This window comes from Echeneis naucrates, chromosome 23, assembly GCF_900963305.1.
Source record: "Echeneis naucrates chromosome 23, fEcheNa1.1, whole genome shotgun sequence".
Classification (NCBI taxonomy): Eukaryota; Metazoa; Chordata; class Actinopteri; order Carangiformes; family Echeneidae; genus Echeneis; species Echeneis naucrates.
In genome coordinates this window covers 7,032,728-7,038,727 of record NC_042533.1, presented here as the reverse complement: position 1 = coordinate 7,038,727, position 6,000 = coordinate 7,032,728, and the positions used below count along the sequence as shown (strand labels likewise).

Here is a 6,000-nt window from a genome sequence, read left to right as displayed (position 1 = left end):
CTGCAGAGTTGTAGGAACAATGGCCACATAGCATGTTTAACAAGCAATGACAGATTTTTACATATAAACGAGGATGATGGGGAGGTTCGGTTCATGTCTCTACAAGAACACACAGCAATCAGAAAAGTATCTTTTGCTTTTAGTGAAATGACATTTACTCATTCACAACTGACTGATGACGGCTGAAGCACAGATGAAAAGTTTGCATAATTGCGTGTTTGATGCGGGAAGAAGAACAGAACGTACAGATACACTTAACACACACCACTCTCTCTTTCTCTCTCTCTCATACACGCACGTACACACAGACACACACACACACACTGCCATGTCAGCAGCCTCTCTTTTTTGCATATTTCCCCTCTGCATATTCTTAGTTTTACCCAACATACTGAAGCTTCCTCTTTTGCTTGTTTCAGTCTTGTTTGTGTGTGTGTGAGGAGGTGACAAACTGGACCAAAACCGGACATGAAGTTAATACAAACTCAAGGAAGAGAAAAATGCACTTTTGATAACAGATTTTATAAGGAAATTGTTAGAATTTGGTGGACAGAGTGACAAAGAGAAATGAGGAAGAGGTTAACTTTTGGTGAACATGTCCCTTTTGGTGTCGTCAGAATCGTTTTGCTCATGAATACCTTCTGTTAGTAGTGAGTCAACAAATCTTGTTTCTTGCTAGTCAAGAAATTGAACTGATATTTTGTATTCAGCCTATGACACTGACACACAAAGTGACACAGTGAAGAAAATGCAAAGCTACAAGCAACCGTTTCAGTATTGCTCAGAAACAGTATAAGGAGATATTTGTTATCAAGTCAGCTATTGTACCTCGTGGTCTATTTCAAATCGGTGTGTTCTGCTTTGCCAAGGTGATAAAAATCTGGAGTAAAAATCTGTCACTGAGAAAGTTGCAGTTACAATGGAAACCATGCTGATATACGGGAAACTGTGACAGTCATTAGAATTAAAGAACAGTTCAGCACTCTCGCAAATAGTCCATTTCACTTTCCTGTCAGATTTAGGTCCACATTCTAAATATAAAGCAACAGCAAACAGGGAGTTAGACTAGTTTAGCATCAGGAATGGAAAAAGGCAGTAACTGCTGTCCAGACATCTGAAACCTGAAAATACAGCCAGATTCATGCACACATTGAATAGACATTAAAGATATACAGTAAGGTTTAATCAGTGAGCTTTAAGGGTACAATTCAGTGGTGTTTGTAACCTTTTTGTAAACTATTCCTTTGCTATTCTTGCTCTTTCATGGGCGGTTTGGGTAAATTAGCTGCACAATGTATTTAGAGTCTGGGGTGTCTCCTACATGCACTGAGTGAGTCTTGTCACAGCTCCAATCTCTTGTCACTTCACGAACACCTTGTACTTTGCAGCATCTTTGAAAGCAGTTGCCCTACGGTGTTCATCTTTCAGCTGAGAGTCCCTGGAAGTCCAAGTATGTAGGTTAGTATTTGGTTTTCAGGCCAACACAAGTGTAGTTCAGAAAACAAAAAAAAAGGACAGAGAGAGAAAGAAGGAGAGAGCGAGGGCAAGAGAGATAGAGAGACAATAAATCATCATTCATTCTGACGGAGCAATTTTCAGGAGCAGTTTTACAGCTTCGAAAATGTGCTGAGATGTGTGTGTAAGTGTGTGTGTATGGGTGTATGAGAACTGAAGGAATGCAGCCAAAGGTGTTACACACATGCATATATTTCCTTTGTCCAGTTGGATGCTTGCAGTAAACTGTCTCAAATTCATGACCTTTGGGAATCCTCATTCACCATTTATCCGTTTCCAGATTGTGAGGGGGGCTGGAGCCAATCCCAGCTCACTCTGGGTGAGGGCGGGGTCACTCTGGACAGGGCCCCATTCCATCACAGGGCCAACACACAGAGACAGACAGAGACCAACAACCACTCGTACTCACACTCAGACCTACGGACAATTTAGAGTCACCAGTTAAACCAAACGTGATTTCTTTGGACGTTGAGAGGAAACCGGATTTATTCAATATTACAAATATTGAAATATGTTATTGCAGATGTGAAAGACCAAAGCAAAAGTTGCAAATCAAATATAATTTGTTTTCTTTTATACCCATCATTTTGTGCGGAAGATATTTTGGTATGTTAAACCTAAAACAAGCCAGATTTAAATAATTCATGATATTTTCTTCTGTGACAGAAAAGAGCAGTGTTAACTGGAAAGGAAGGAAATGAAACTGAATATTGAAATCCAACTTTTAGACTGAGGGTATTTATGGAGATAGTGCCGATAAAAAAGAGCAAGAATCTCACACATTTGTTTGAGGTTACAGTAAAAGCATAATAGCTGAACTGTCTCTCAGCAGTTGTATGCACAACAGATGCACATTTGATTCATTAAATTATATCTTTGTGTCGTTTCTAAAAGACTTTGGTTCAGTCTTCACCTGCTGTCAAGAGGTTGTGGCAACCCCTTCACTGCCTGAGGCAAATGCAAGATAAACATGTGCAGGACGTGTGTACATGGGCAAAGGAGCACACACACAAACACCTGACTCCTTTTCAGTTTTGGGGAATCAGAACTCAAATTGAAACACAGACTCATTCATGTTCTCCTGCAATATTCAGCTCCTGGTGGTCATGTGAAGACCCAAAACAACAAGAAGTCCATGACCTAGTTTGTGCCTCCGCCCGCTGCTTACCAGAGACTGTCAGGTACAACAGCATTCATCAGAGTACTATATACTTCCAGCAGGAGTGTTTGCTGATTGCAAAGCTGCAACTCTGAGCAAATTATTGTGCTATTAAGACTTGTAGCTTAGATAACACATATATTTGGATAAGATACTGCAATGACTGTATAAATAAGTCAGGAAGGTTTACAGCACATTTATCTGTGGGGATTTTCTATTGGTAACCTCTTCGGAGGAAGTGTGAAGCATGTTTCTAAATGAGTAAAGTAAAATGTTTTGGTAATAAACTGAAACAAAAAAGTGTTCCCCAGGTATTTTGGGGGAAAATTAGTCATTATCCAAAACAAACAAGGATAATTACAAGCTACGATATGAGAGAGAAATCTTACAGAAATTAACAGACAAATTTGAGGCCCATTTAAATTTTTCCAAATAAAAACCCATTAACTTAAAATATAGATACTTTTTTTTCATATATGGATTTTCACTTAGAAAAATTGTTGTTTAAGTGCACATTTTTATTTATTCAAAGTTGTGTCAGTAAGTACGCAGCAAGAATTTAGCACCTGCATATAGGATGAAACATTTAGTTGTTAGATGTTTTCCTGTTAGACTTGTAGTTTATGAAACTTTTTATTATTATTTATTATTTATGATAAGGCATGTGTGAGTCACACTAACTCAAATGCATGAAGACAGTGTAAAATAGGTAAGAGAGATGTGAGATAAAAGCCTGACAATGACTGACATGTTGGTTCTCACTGCAGCTGTTGGCTCTCTGTCAGGACCCTGGAGTTTTCCTCTGCCTGTTGCTGTCAAGCACAGAGGAGTAAATAAAAATAATTCCGGTTTGGTTTGTCAGAATAAGATTATTACTAATTTCAATGGTGCAACTTCTTACAAGAGGTCAATTTGATTCCAGTTTTGCGGCCACATTAATACCAAAATAAATTAAGAATGTATTGAGTTACATCCAGTGTTTAGTGGTAATTTTGTTTTAAAGTGGCTGAAATTACTTAATACAATTAAATAGGCCACAAGTAATTAATGAATACATTTGTATGTTTTCTCAAAGAGGGCAGTATAGATAGCTCATAATATTGTTGGTCTAGTGGATGTTAACATATGTTGAGGGAAAGCACATGCATGTTTTTCAAATATATATATATATATAATTTAAACAAGTTCATATAACTGTATGAACTAAATTGTAACCGTTATTTTTGAAAGCTAAAAGCTGGTGATATCCTGACTTCAATAGCTTTTCCCAAAATAAGAAACATTTTCTTTCTCAACAGCTCTAATTCTACATCAGTTCTTGAGAAGTAGACTAAGTGCCCACAGCTGTTGTACTCACAGAGAAAGGTGAGCCCACAGCGCTCAGCACAGCAGGGCCATCTGGATCTCCATCAGATCAAACACACTGAATCTACAAAATACTCACATGGGACAAATAGCAGTTCTGGTACAAGGAAACAGCATCGTTTGGCCTGAAATATCACCTCATCATCTCTTCAACAACACCCTCCTGAACAAGATCATTTCAGTTTTAGGCCTTTCTGTGTCACACAGAGCGCTCTTTGGGTTTTACTTTGAAAGAGCGCTTCTTTTCCGGTATGTTCCGGGGTAACAATGGCCGCCTTGACGCGGCTCCTTACCGTGAAAGCGCTTGTCGAGTCATCGTTAGAGAGGAGCACGGAGCACGGAGCACACGGAGCCTCCGTCTGATGGCCACAAGCCGGGGACGGAGCGTGGACATAGACGGGTTTACTGCACCACCAGAGCCGAGGGGCGCGAACCGGCGGACTGGATTTTGGCGTCGGCTGAGCGAGCAGGCTGGAGCGGAGCGGTAGCGGCTGCACAGCCGGGAACAGGCAGACACAGGCGGACCAGAGCCGCCGCCAGCCGCCGAGACACCAGCGAGAGAACTTGGCTCCTCTGCCCAGTGGGAGGTGTCCGTTGGTCGGCCGGGGCTCGTTGCACGTCCCCGCTCCCCGCCCGCAGCTCGGACCCGTTCTCCGCCGAAGTTATGTTTTCCTGAACTGCGTCTTTTTCGGGGTTTCTTCCAGAAACCAACTGTGGCTTTAACGTGACGCACTACGGTGATTTTTAGCGCCGCGTCGGAGCGGATCCCCGCCGCAGAGGAGTCCACGGCTCCGGCGTTGACTTCATTACCTTCACGTTTCTCCGTCCGAGCACAGCACACATCCATGTAAAAGGTAACCCAACGTTTCCTTGTTTCTGCTTTCTTTTTCTTTGTGTGTGTGAGCCTTTTTCTACACCATTGACTGGCTCCGGGTCGGTGTCGGTTTTGCCTCCGGGCACACTCAGCTGCAGAGCCCGGAGTCTGGAGCTCCTCAACAGGCTGCAGTGAAGCCGTCACTGGGCCGTCTGATGCTGCTGCACGCCGGAGCAGAGAGCCTGCCCTGCCCCTGACCCTACTACCGGCATTATTATTATTATTATTATTATTATTAGCCCTTTAACTCTGGGGGACACTTCTGCATTGATTTTAACATTTCATTTTATTGCTAATTTAACTAATTCCGCGAGAAAAATCCTGACAATTTATCAATTCTAGTGTCTTAAAATAATTTCTGTCAACTTTCCCTTAAACCCATAACCACAACCCATCTACTTTTTCAAAACCAGTTAAGAGTCTCCAGGTTTACATCTGGGAGGGAGTAATGGTAAAAGTGATTATTTTAGACTTAAATCAGCATCTTTATATTTGAGCATTAGAATGAAGTGTTTTATGCTACCAATGTTAATTTAATTCTAATTGGTCTGTATGGAACAGCCTCCAAGATGATGAATTTGTGACAATGACAGCCGTGTGGAGTCACATACATTGTCCACATCATGCAGGATACCTCAAGATGTTTCAGGCCAACTCATGCCACACAAGCCAAAATTTGGGCATTGATAGTAAACAACTATCCAATCAAGTATTAGATCTGAGAAATTTTACACCCCAGAATACACTTCACTGAGCGCTGCTGTTTCATACATAAATCATCAGTCTAGGCTCTTCAATTGGTGTCATTGTGCTGTGTAATGTATTACCTCATTGATCATTGCAGGTCCTTTTCAAGCAGCCTACACCTGGACTGGAAGTTGAGACATCTGTTTGAATAAATGACTTCTCTTAACCTCAAGGGCATCCAGGTGGCATTACAAGCTAAAAAAAGGCTTCATAATCTGTTGGATTATTTTAGGCATACTTTAAATCTCATCCATAAAATATCAGTAGCCAAAAACAAAATAACATATAAAGCGACTGAGGATGTATTGTTGTCTTGATGGCAGTGGCAGTGTGATCTTTT

General features: G+C 41.1%; 1 protein-coding gene across 5 annotated transcripts in view; it reads left to right on the top strand.

The window, feature by feature from the left end:
* The first annotated feature begins 4,370 nt into the window (after positions 1–4,370).
* wnk1b (WNK lysine deficient protein kinase 1b) overlaps positions 4,371–6,000 on the top strand; it is a 77,508-nt gene continuing 75,878 nt past the window's right edge. For all 5 annotated transcript variants that reach the window (XM_029494718.1, XM_029494719.1, XM_029494720.1 and 2 more), the window contains exon 1: positions 4,371–4,893. The gene's annotated coding sequence lies outside the window, so the exon portion shown is untranslated. The remainder of the gene's footprint in view (positions 4,894–6,000) is intronic.